Here is a 13,672-nt window from a genome sequence, read left to right on the forward strand (position 1 = left end):
TCTGAAACCTTGGGGTACAATCAAGTGTCTGGTCCCAGATATAATAAAACCTGATTTCCCCCTTTTCATTTTTCTCTTCCTTCTCATGTGTCTGGACAGAGCTAATTTCTGTTGTTTGTTGGAACTGGGTGGTAGAAGGGCAAGAGTGAGGTTTGCTGATAAATTCTCTCCAGCATGAAAGAAATCCCTTAGTGTATTGTAAAGCTGAAGCCAGTGGGTCAGTTTGTGCACCTGGCTAGAGCATGGAGGTTGGTAGGGGAGGGGTGCTGAGTGGAGAATTGTAAGGATTAGCATTTTCCACTGTAAATACAGAAGGCTATGATCTTCTTGGGCTTCTTTGTTTTCTTGTCCTGTGGATTTGGCTGTAATTGCTCCACTTTCAGTGAATAATTTCTCCTTTGAAAGGTTTTTGAAAGTTAATAAGAACTGGAGAAAATGTGCATTGCTTCATCTTGTTGGTTAGGTTGCCTAGAAGTCCTAGACTAACTTTATTTCCTTTTCTGACAACTAAACTGTAAGTTGAAGGGAATGCTACACACACACATACACACAGATGATATATATGTGTATATATATATATATGTGTGTGTGTGTGTGTGTGTGTCTGCATATATACATACATATATACATATATACACATACACATTATGTATATATATATATATATATATATATATATATATATATATATACCTAGATTTTTTTAAAGAAACCCTGTTAAAGTATCTCATAATATTCTTATGGAATAGGGAGAGAAATATGGGCTACAGACATTAGTATAATTAAATGTATTCAGAAGTGGTATTTAGTACCTAATCACTAAATGGGCACTGTCTCAGTCAAACTGAGACCTGTTAAAGACCTTAGCTTAAAAAGGCTAAGGTCTCTCACTGCATTCAGGGCCATCTCCAGTTGTTCTGATCTATATCTCACCACTGGACCCAGATGGCTCTGGAGAAGAAAGTGAGACTAGTGGTTTTGTACAGTTCTCCCTCAAATCCAGTTCACTTGCATATCATGGCATCAACTCTCTGAGGTCATGGTCCTCTTCAAGAATGAAGGACAAACAACAACAATAAAGTCAAGAAATAGGTTGAAAAAATGAGCAGTCAATGAAAAAAGAACCTGACCATAAAAAGATAATATGATGACAATGAAGAGCAAGACAGAAACTCCAGGAATAATAAAATTTGAAGATGGCACAAAATTTGGAAAGATAGCACATTGGATAGAAGTTCAGAGCAAAAAAAAATTTGTCAGGCTAGAACAATAAGTCAAATCTAATAAGATGAAAAATTATAGGGAAGAATGTAACGTTTTACATTTTGGTTCAAAAAAATGACAATATGTCTAAGATTCAGAGACATGATAAAATAGCAGTTCTGTTTTTTTTTTTTTCAGAAAAAGGATCTGGAGGCTGCAGTAGAGTATAATCTTAGTGTGAATCAAAAGTGTGCTATAAAAGCCAAAAAAGCTAATGCAGTATTGGGCTGCCTCATGAGAAGTATACCTTCCAGGACTAAAGAGGTAATATGTTGATTGCTCTCTGTTTTGGTTAGACGTACTTCTGAAGCATTGTATTCTGAGTCATCACTCAAAATGTTTTTCAAGTATTTGCTATATGCCAAGCACTGTGAGAAGTGCTGGGGGACACAAAGAAACAGCTGGGATGGTCTCTGCCCATTAAGAACCTTACATTCTAAAGGGGAAGTTCATATATAGGTATATGTGATACATGCAAAGTAGCAAACTTTAAAGGGGATAATACTCAAAACTGAGAAGGCTAGGAAAGTACTCCTCATGAAGGCATTGACGTTAGCTGGTATACAGAGTAGGGAGAATAGATTGGTGCTTAGCACAGTGCCTAGCACATAGTAGGCGCTTAAGGAATGTTTATTGAATGTCTGATTGAAGAGTCTTGTTTCTATTCACTCATTTGTTCTTCACTCAATAATTTATTATGATCCACTGAAGGAACTGCTGATATTTATCCTAGAGAAGAGAATATTTATGCCGGACATGACAGCTCTATTCAAGTATTTAAGTTTAAGAAAGGGATTAAGACTTTTTCTGTTTGTCTCCCAAGGGAAGAATGGTAGAAGTTGTGAAGATGTGAATTTAGGCTTAATGACAGGAAAATCTTTCTAACAATTAGAGCCATCCAAAAGTGTGTGTGGTGGGCAATGTGTTAGTAGGTTGTGGGGCCTGACCTCATTCACTAGAGGTCATCCAACCAAGCAGAGATGACAGACCTCTTCTCATGTATATGATAATAGAAATTCTCTACAGGGTTTGTGTTGAACTACATGGACTATGAGATCCTGTACAACTTTAAAATTTGGTGACTCTCTGAAAATAGGAAGCTACCATATGCCCTATGGTTTGCTTCTCTTTCCTTAATATCCCATAGCAGTAGCAGCCTCCCCAGCAGTGGGCTCCATCGAAAGGGGTCGCTATCTCAGCATTTTCCAACTTTTTTGTCCCTGAGTTTACCCTGAAATCCATTTTTCAAGCTAATTTGAAAGACTACCTCATGCTTTCTTCCCCAGTGTGTTTTGTGAAGTTTTCCTGAGTAGCAATGGATGTTCTTCTGGTGATTTTTTGTGATTCCAGAGGATGAATTACCACCATCTCCAAAAAAAAGCAATAAAACAAAACAAAAAAGCAAAAATATAAAACAAAACTTTCAAATGGTTATATCCAAAAGAAGACCTTTGTCCGAGAGCCGCCCCTTACTTTTTTTTTCCTTCAATGTAATCACAGGTAATCTCTTTAAACATTTGTATGTAATACTAGACATAGAAGCTTGCTGCAAAGGGAACTGGTTTGATTTGGCAGTCAGCAATATGAGCTCAAATCTCCTTTCATCTAAGACAAGTCTCATACAAAGAGGTTAAAAAAATGCTCTGACCTTCCTGGATCTGTTCTGTGATATACTTGCTCAGCTCTTTACCTTGACAGTAAAGGGAGTCTTTAGAAGGCATGAAAGTAAAGCAAGAGAATAAGGGGTTTCATACAGAAAGGGGATTAAATTTGTTATGCATAACACCTGTAAGCAAACATTCAAGTGAGTTGTGGAATGTAAACAGAAACATTTAGGCTTAATGTAAAGAAAAACTTCAAAAAACTAGCTAGATCTGTCCTAAAGTCAAATGGGCTACCTATGTATTGATATCCCTATCACTGATAATCTTTATGAAGAGTCAGGCTGAGCCCTTGTTGGGAATCATAGGATTATTCATTTAGACCTGGAAGGAAACTTGGAAGCCATCCATCAACTTCCTCCTTTTACAGATGAGGAAACTGAGACCCAGGGTGTTATAGAGTGAATTAATTTAGAATAGGTGGTACTTAACAAATGTTTGTTAAATTAAATTCCTGCTCAGGTACAAGCTGGGTTAAAAGACCTTCCAGGTCTTTCTCAACTCTCAAATTCTATGACCCTAAAAGCTAGTGTTTTAGAGATTTCCAGCCATTCTCAATTTCTAACAGATATTGGTTTAAAAAATGATTTTTTTTTCTTTTTGGAATGTTATCTCTAACTCGTTTCCCGTTGTACCCATCATGGAATAGCAACGTTGATCTCAGATTATACCTGAGAAGGATCTTCAGACAACCTGAGAAATTGCATATGCAGCACTCTATGTCTGTACTGGGTATATTATTCATAGCTGCATGTTTCATGGAGTGTAGCAATTTAGACTCTCGCAGATAATACTGTCTGCAGCAAGGATAAAACCACATTCTTTTGCGCACCATGGGGGAATTATTTTTCCCTTTTTTTAAGCCAGGGGTCACACAGAAGAATTCATACTGATGAACTAGAGAGAGAAAGAGATTAAAGTAAAGGTATATGTGAACCAGTCATAAAGAAGTTTCCAAATCATTCCATCTACATTGCTCCAATAATAATAATATTGAAAAAGAGTTGATAGCATTTACTTAATAAAATTAGATGAAATACTGGGAGGAAGAGGAGCTGGAAAAGAACATATAGTGCCTTCTATGTGTCAGGCACATAGCACTTAGCACAGTGCCTGGCACGTAGTAAACACTATATAAATAGTATTATTGTCATTGCAAGAAAAATTATCTCATAATGGGGATAGTTAGGTTGGAGAAAGTTCTGGGTCTGGAGTCAGGAATACTTGAGTTCAAATCATCCTCATATACTTAGCAATTATGTGATCTGGATAAGTCACTCAGCCTCTGTTTGCCTCAGTTTTCTTATCTGTAAAATGAAAATAATAGTATTTGTATCTACCTCCTGGGGCTTGTAGTGAGGATCGAATAAGATAATATTTATAAAGCAAAGAGCACAGTACCTGGTATACAGTAAGCACTACATACATGTTAGGTATTATTATTTTGAGTCTTATAACATCCCTGACAGCTAGGTGCAATTATCGTCACTATTTTATATTTGAGGAAACTGAGACAGAGCTTAAGTGACTTGCCCAGGGTCACACAGTTAGTAAGTGTCTGAGGTTGGATTTGAACCCAGATCTTCCTGACTCCATGCCCAGAATTCTATTCATAGTAGCCACCTAAGCTGCCTCAATAATGGTGTTAAGTTTGCAAGGCACTGAAATATAATATTTTATTTGAGGGATGCAGTGTGGCACAGAGTGTTGGCTCTGGAATTAGGTTTTAATCAGGCTGCCTTTTACTATCAGTGAGACCTTGAACAAGTCATTTTACTTCTTTTGCATTAAAGGATGCAATCCCTTCTACCTCTAAATCTATGACCCTTATAATAATTTTATGAGTTAAATTCCATTATTTCATCCATTTTATAGATGAGGAAGTTGAATGTCACAGAGATTAACTAACCTGCCAAAGGTCACACAGCAGGTAATTATCTAAGACAAACTTGAACTAAAGTCTTCTTGCTTCTGAGTCCAAAGTTCTATCTCTACTACCACATGACTTCTCTATTTCCCTAAGAGATCAAATATTGTTATAGTAGAAAGGACACAGACTTTTGAATCCAAGGACATGTATTCAAATCCTATTGGCCCTGTTTCTGTGGTTATTTTGGCCAGTCACTTACTTTCTTGGGGCCTCAGTTTACTTTTCTGTAAAATAAAACAATTGGGCTAAATGTTCTCTAAGATTTCTTCTAGCTTTAAATTCTATGTTATGTCAGCTGTGCAGTTTTTCAGAAAAATGTGGTTGAGGTAAAAAATTAAAAGAGTAAAGGACAGTGTAACACATTCCAGGAAAATACTAAGTGGTAAAAATGACTGAGAACAGTGAAAAGGAAGTGGCATGTATTTCTCAATGCTTGTATTCAAGTAAAAGGGTTGACATACAAATTAATTTGTGAGAGGGAAGGCTTTATTACCCACTCCCAGCCCCCAATATAATGGGAGAAATCTACAGAGAAATTATCCCAGGAGGAATGGGAAACTCAAGAATGAAATTCTAAAGCTACAAAGGGAAACAATTATGATGAGGAGGAATAATAAGAACACACGTGCCCGGATTTCTCCTTTCTTCCTCCCATGCCAAATTCTCATTTGTATTCCCCCAAAGCTCAGATGCAGGAAAATAAATATCAGAGCCTTCCAAATAGGGGCAGCATATTGTGTGTGTAGCTGGGATTATAGATGCCCTCCCCTGGACCCAGCACTGTAGATATTGTCAGCCTACTCCTTCTAGTCTAATGGGACCCCCCTTGTTAGTCAGGGTCTAGTGGAGGGACAAGGGCTAAAACCTGCACATTTGGCTGGCTTCCCTAGAACTTTGTCCTCTGTGTTCCTGTTGTCCTGAGACAAGGTCATACATTTTCATTCTCAGCAAGGGAGACCCAACACTTTCTTGAGATTCTCATTATGCCCACCCATGTGATTACAAATCACAATCCCCTTCAGAGTTAAATGGGAACCAGAAAGCCCTGGATGAATGAGCTGATTGGAATCTAACACAGAGAATAAAAGTGATAATAGCCGGATGCCTCCATGTGGCCCAGGCCACATCAAATCTCTTATAATGGATATCTGCCTGTGCAGTGGTTTAGGGCTAACTGCAACTAGGGCACCTGGGACATCAACTTCTGGGGTCATTTTTGCAACAGACTAATGCATTGCTTCTAGTCTCCCTTCACCCTGCCTGGAGAGAAAATAATGATCCCCTTAAAGAATTCTTGTACAAATCTTTAAGCAAAATAAAATTAAATGCCCCCAAGAAAGCCCATAATATGACTATTTACATTTCCAATATATATTATTTCAATGACTAACATTAGCCATGTAAATTGTAGCTAGATACATCCATACATATATATGTACATATACATACACACACACACGGATATATAGGATAGATAGGGAGATGATAGTTTAATGCTTCAAGGGATTGTGATTTTATCAATGCAGGAATTCTCTCCACCTCCTCAAAGCCCATGTCAGTTGTGACCAAAAAAGCATTACTAGTGATAAAACTATTGGTGACCTTCTCTGAACCTTGCTAGGTTGGGTCTTGAATGAAAGATGTAACCAGTAACAAGGCTTATAGGTGAAGACTTTATAGCCTAGGGGCATCTTAGATTCAGGCTTAGACTTCAGGGAGTGCAGTGGATAGTGTCAGGCTTGAAATCAGGAAGACTCATCTTCCTGAGTTCAGTTCTAGCCTCAGACACTTACTAGCTGTGTGACCCTGGGCAAGTCGCTTAACCCTATTTGCCTCAGTTTCCTTATCTGTAAAATGTACTGGAGAAGGAAATGGCCACAACTCTGGTATCTTTGCTAAGAAAACCCCAAATGGAGTCACAAAGTGTTGGCTTTGACTGAAACAACTGAATACGAGGTCAACTCTGTATGTAGTGTGGAGGCATCAAAATAGCATGTGGAGGAATGGGAAAGGACTTGGGGGGAATAAATTGGCTATGAGCAGTATGGGAATTGGTCGATTACATGTGATTACATTTCCACATAGACCCAAAGAGCCCTGGAATGGTAATTCTTGAAGAGAATATTCCAAGGTCCAGCAAAATAGTGTATCACTCATTGAGCAGCTTTGTCAAATCTTTACAACACAGCAAAGGATAGAAATAAAACAATTATAGTTAATTCCAAAAGATTACAAAAACACACACATGCACCCATACCCACATTCCCACCCTCAGTCCGACATACACTATGAATTAATTAATACTGGACTCCTCAGTCCACTTGACTCTACATCCAGATGTAGCAGTGAACACAAGCAATATTTCAAGCTTGTGAACTAAGCCTTGGAGTGAGTATTTTATAAATTCAGTGACCCTACCCAAAACACCTTATTTCATCCAACATTACATGGCAAATGTTGATTTTGGTCATCCAAAGTAAGGAAAATGAAGAAACAGGAAGGAAAAATTAAGCAGGCTGAAAATATGCTGGATATATCCACTTTCCAGAGCTACAGACCAGAAGAGAGTAGCTTGTCAGCCCTGAGAGAAAAGAAATGTGAAAACCAGCAAAACCAAGTACTATTTTTCCAAGAGATTATTCAGACTTTAACCATATCCCCATATTAACTTTTTTCTCAATTTTTTAACATTTTTATTTAAAGTTTTGAGTTCTACATTCTAACCTTCTTGCCCTCCCTCCTTCCCCTCCCCACTCCATGAGATGATAAGTAATAGGTTATACATGTGCAATTATGTAAAACATTTCTTTATTAGTCATTTTGTACAAGAAGATTCAAATAGAAGAAAAAAAAGAAAGTGAAAAATTACATGCTTCAGGCTATATTCAATCAATATCAGATTTTTCTCTGGAGGCAGATAATATGCTTTATCATTAGTCCTTTGGGATTGTCTTGGATCATTGAATTGCTGAGAATAGCTAAGTCATTCACAGTTCTTTATCAGACATTGCTTTTATTGTGTACAATGTTCTTCTGGTTCTGTTTTCTTCACTATGTATCAGTTCATATAAGTCTTTCTAGGTTTTTCTGAAATTATCCTGCTTGTCATTTCTTAAAGCACAAAAATATTCCATTACAATTATATACCACAGCTTGTTTAGCCATTCCTCAGTTGATTGGCATCCTTCTGATTTCCAATTCTTAGCCACCACAAAAAAAGCTGTTATAAATATTTTTGTATAAGTAAGTCCTTTTCCCATTTTTTGGATGTCTTTGTGATATAGACCTAACAGTAGTATTGCTAGCTCAAAGAGTAGGCTCAGTATTATAGCCCTTTGGGTATAGTTCCAAATAGTAGTGGTAGTGCTGAATCAAAGGATATGCGTTCCAAATTGCTCTCCAGAATGGTTGGATCAGATCACAGTTCCACCAAGTGTGTATTAGTGTTCCAGTTTTCTCAAATCCCCTCCAACATCCAACATTTTCCTTTTCATCATATTAGCCACTCTGATAGGTATGAGGTGGTACCTTAGAGTTGTTTTAATTTGCATTGCACTAATCAATAGTGATTTAGAGCACTTTTATATGACTACAGATAGCTTTGATTTCTTTGTCTAAAACTTCCTGTTCATCATATCTTTTGACCATTTATCAATTGGCTTGTATTTTTATAAATTGGACTCAGTTCTCTATATATTTGAGAAAGGAGGCCTTTATCAGAGATACTTGTTGCAAATTTTCCCCCAGTTTTCTGCTTTTTAAAAATAATTTTAGTTGCATTGCTTTTGTTTATGCAAAAACTTTTTAATTTTTATGAAATCAAAATTATCTGTTTTGTAGTCTGTAATACTTTCTATAGCTTCTTTGGTCCTAAGTTCTTCCTTTATCCATAAACCTGAAGAATAAACCATTCAATGCTCTCTTAATTTGCTTATGGTACAACCCTTTATGTGTAAATCACATACCCATTTTGACTTTAACTGATGTGAGATTTTGGTCTATACCTAGTTTCTGCTATACTTTTTTTTCTAGTTTTCTAGCACTTTTAGTCAAAGAATTATGAGGTTTTATTCCAAAATCTTGGGTTTTGAGGTTTATCATATATTAGATTACTATGGTTATTTATTATAACGTAATTTGTACCTAATCTACCTCACTGATCCACCACTCTGTTTCTTAGCCAGTACCAGATTGTTTTGATAATTACTACTTTACAATTTGAGATCTAGTACAGCTAGACCACTCTCTTTCACAGTTTTTTCATTGGTTCCCTTGATATACTTGAGCTTTTGTTCTTCCAGATAAATTTTGTTATTATTTTTTCTAGGTCTATAAAATAATTTTTGATAGTTTGATGGGTATGGCAATAAATGAATAGATTAATTTAGGTAGAATTATGATTTTTATTATATTAGCTTGACCTACCCATGAGCAATTAACATTCTTTCCAATTGCTTAGATCTGATTTTATTTGTGTGAAAAGTGTTGTATAATTATGTTCATATGTTCCTGGGTTTATCTTGGCAGGTAGACTTCCAAATAGTTTATATGTCTGTGGTTATTTTAAGTGGAATTTCTCTTTCTATCTCTTGCTGCTTGACTTTGTTGGTAATATGTAGGAAGGCTGATGATTTATATGGGTTTATTTTATATCCTGTGATTTTGCTAAAGTTGTTAATAATTTCAAGGTGTTTTTTAGTCATTTAAGATTTTCTAAGTGCAAAACTATATCATCTGCAAAGAGTATCGGTTTTGTTTCCGCATTGCCTGTTCTAGTTCCTTTCATTTCTTTTTCTTCTTTTATTATTATAGCTAACATTTCTAGTACAATATTAAATAATAGAGGTGACAATGGACATCCTTGCTTCATCCCTGTTTGGATGGGGAAGGCTTCTAGTTTGTCACCATTATAGATAAAATTTGCTGATGATTTTAGAAAAATATTTCTTATCCTTTTAAGGTAAGCTCCATTTATTCCTATGCTGTCTATGTTTTTAAGAGGAATTCGTAGTGTAGTTTGTGAAAGGCTTTTTCTGCATCTATTGATGTAATCATATGATTTCTGTTGGTTTTGTTATTGATGTGGCCAATTATGCTAATAGTTTTCCTAATATTGAACCAGCCCTATATACATGGGATAAATCCCACCTGGTCATAGTGCATGATCCCTGCAATATTTTCCTGTAATCTCTTTGCTAGTACTTTAAAATTTTAGCATCAATATACATTAGGGAAATTGGTTTATAATTTTCTTTCTCTGTTTTGGCTCTTCCTGATTCAAAGCAGCACCATGTTTGTGTCATAAAAAAATTTGGTGGTACTCCTTCTTCTCCTGTTTTTCCAAATAGTTTATATAGTATTGGAATTAATTGTTCTTTAAATGTTTGGCAGGATTCACTTGTGAATCCATCTAGTCTGGGGGATTTTTTCCTAGGAAGTTTGTTGATGGCTTATTTTTTCTTTTTCTAGGATTGAGTTATTTAAGTATTTTATTTTGTTTTCTGTTAATCTGGGTAATTTATGTTTTTGTAGATGCATTTCATTTAGGTTGTCAAATTTATTGTCATATTATTGGGCAAAATAGCTCCTAACCATTAACTTAATTTCCTCTTCATTGGTGGTGAATTCACCTTTTCAATTTTGATACTAGTAATTTAGTTTTCTTCTTTCCTTTTTTAAGTCAAATTAACTAGTGGTTTATCTATTTTATTAATTTTTTTCATAAAATCAGCATCCAGTTTTATTCATTAGTTTAATTGTCTTATTTTCAATTTTATTAATTTCTCCTTTGATTTTCAGGATTTCCAAGTTGATTTAATTGGGGATTTTTAATTTCTTCTTTTTCTGTTTTGTTTAGTTGCATGCCCAATTCATTGATCTGATTTTTCCCTATTTTGTTGATGTAAGCAATTAGAGATATACATTTCTGTTTTGACTGCATCCCATTAATTTTGGTATGTCATCTCATTTTCATTTTCTTTAATGAAAATTATTGATTGTTCTATGATTTGTTTTTTCACCCACTATTTTTTTAGGATTAGATTATTTAATTTCCAACAAATTTTAATTTTCTCTTTCCATTGTCCATTATTAAATGTATTTTTATTGCATTATTTCTGAATTATTTCTTGATTGTAATCCTAACTCCTTTGCCTTCTGGTATCATATTCCAAGCCCTCTAATTCTTCAATGTGGAAGCTGCCAAATCTTGTATAATCCTGGCTATAGCTCCACAATATTTAAATTGTTTCTTTTTGGCTGCTTGCAGTACTTTCTCCTTGTTCTGTGAGCTCTGGAATTTGGCTATGATGTTCTTGGGAGTTTTCGTTTTGGGATCTGTTTCAGGCATTGATTGGTGAATTCTTTCCATTTTTATTTTGCCCTCTGGTTCTAATATATCAGAGCAGTTTTTCTTGATAATTTCTTGAAAAATATGATCCAGACTTGTTTTTTTTTCATTTATGGCTTTCAAATAGTCCACTAATTCTTATATTATCTCTCCTAGGTCTGTTTTCTAGGTCAGTTGTTTTTCCAGGGAGAAATTTCACATTTTCTTCTTTTTTTTTTTACTTTTTGATTTCATTTTATTGTATCTTGATGTCTCATAGAGTCATTAGCTTATACTTGCTCAATTCTAATTTTTAAGAAATTATTTTCTTCAATGAATTTTTGTACTTTCTTTTCCATTTGGCCAGTTCTATTTTTTTTTTTTTTTGAGAGGGGAAGGCAGGGCGATTGGGATTAAGTGACTTACACAAAGTCACACAGCTAGTGAGTGTGTCAAGTGTCTGAAGCTGGATTTGGACTCAGGTCCTCCTGACTCCAGGGCTGGTGCTCTACTCACTGCGCCACCTAGCTGCCCCCAGTTCTATTTTTTATGAAGTTATTTTTCTCAGTAAATTTTTGTATATCCTTTCCCATGCTATTGACTCTTTTTTCATGGTTCTCTTTCATTGCTCTCATTGTTTTCCCCAATTTTTCTTCTACTTCTTTGATTTGTTTTTAAAATCCTTTTGAAGCTCTTCCAGGAATTCTTTTTGGGCCTGAGACCAAATTACATTTCCCTTTGAAGGCTTCATATGTAGGCATTTTGACACTACTGTCTTCTTCTAAGTTTATGCCTCAATAGGAACCATAGTAATTTTCTATACTCAAGTTCTTGTTTTGTTTCTTGCTTACTTTTTCTGCTTTTTTTGGTGACTTGGTATTTTCATGTGAGAGTAGGCCTCTGGTCCTGCACTGTCCCAGACTTTTCTGTTCTGAGACATAGGGTCTTACTGCCGGATTTCGCTGGACTTCAGGACTTAACTGTTTGCTTTCACTGGAAAGTAGGCTTCCCTTCTGGCTCATATGCAGGGGCGTGGTGAGACCTCCTCATTGGGCTCCCCTGGGTGTGGGGTTTAGCTGCTGGCCTGTCCCAGGGGTGGGGACTTGCTGCTGGGTTGCTATGGTTACAGAATCTTTCTGGTGTCTGGCCGTAGAAGAGGGATTTTGTTGCTGGACTGCCCCAAGGTTGAGGCCCTGCTATGGAAACAGGGCCTCTCTGCTGGCAGGTCCCAGGGGCTGGATCTCACTGCTGGGTTTCACTACTGGTCAGCAATGGGTCTAGGCCTTGCTGGTGGCTTGTGCTGGGGGTTGGGTTGCTAGGGTGGGGCCTTGCTGTATTGCACAGACCACCACTCACTTGCCTGGGGGCTGCTGATTTGCAGGAGGGTGAGGCTTCACTGTCATATTGCCCCAGGCTTGGAATCTTGCTGTAGGCCCCCTGTTGAGAATTCCCTTCATATCTTTGGGCCTCATTTTCTTCATCTGTTTAAAAAAATTAGGGAGTTAGATCCTGGATATCTCTTGCTACTCTAAATCTATGATAACTAATAAAATCTATGGTCTCAGATATCTTACATATTAAGTATGCAAAAAAGCACAGCGAACAAGAGATCATAATGTAAGGAGGCAAATTTGTCTACATAGGTATTCTAGGGTCTTTTAGGATGACATTTGTGTCTGTAATATCACTCTGGAAAGGTATATTTTATTCTAAAGGAACCAAATAGGTAACGGGTAGGTGAAGGGAAAAGAAAGCCACTTTATATATTAACCATTGTTCAGAGGATACCAAAATATGGGCTCTAATATTTGAAGATACCTTAATAAATCAATTTTTCTTTGGTTCTTTATGCACATAATTAGAGTTTACTCTAGGAAAAAATCTATGAAAAAGTTCATATATGTATAACTTAAATCTAGGTTTCAATGTTTGTGGGGAGCAAGGTTGAGAATACTCATTCAAGGGACTCAAGAGAATACATGTATATTGTATATAAGACAATCCTTTCTACCCCAGAGAAAATTTAGAATGTGCAAGGGATGCAAGGATCCCATAAAAATGAAGAAAACACAAAAAAAAGATTCACAATAGTCCATAAACAATTAATATGGTTCTCTTCCCTCTTTAGTGAGACACACTTTCCCACAGGGTCCCATCAAACATCCTCATCTATCTGCTTCCATGTGCCAAAATGTGGCTTAGACTTAGGAAACATGTTTTGGACCTGCTAATAATAATAACTAGCATTCATGTAGTGCTTTGAGGTTTGCAAAGCATTTTCATATGTTATCTCATTTGATCATTGTAACAACCTTATGAGGTTTTGTAATGGTAATTAAGGTGGGACTTTTTTTTTTTTACTGCTTTCTCTTTTAGAATGCTAAAGTAATCAAGTGCCTTTGATTAAGTCTTTCTAGGTGAAAAGCCCCAGGCCCACACCCTTTTGCTGATTAGGTATAAAGCCTTCCAGCCCTAAGAAGGATATATAAA

The sequence above is a fragment of the Trichosurus vulpecula genome, chromosome 3, assembly GCF_011100635.1.
Source record: "Trichosurus vulpecula isolate mTriVul1 chromosome 3, mTriVul1.pri, whole genome shotgun sequence".
Taxonomy (NCBI): domain Eukaryota; kingdom Metazoa; phylum Chordata; class Mammalia; order Diprotodontia; family Phalangeridae; genus Trichosurus; species Trichosurus vulpecula.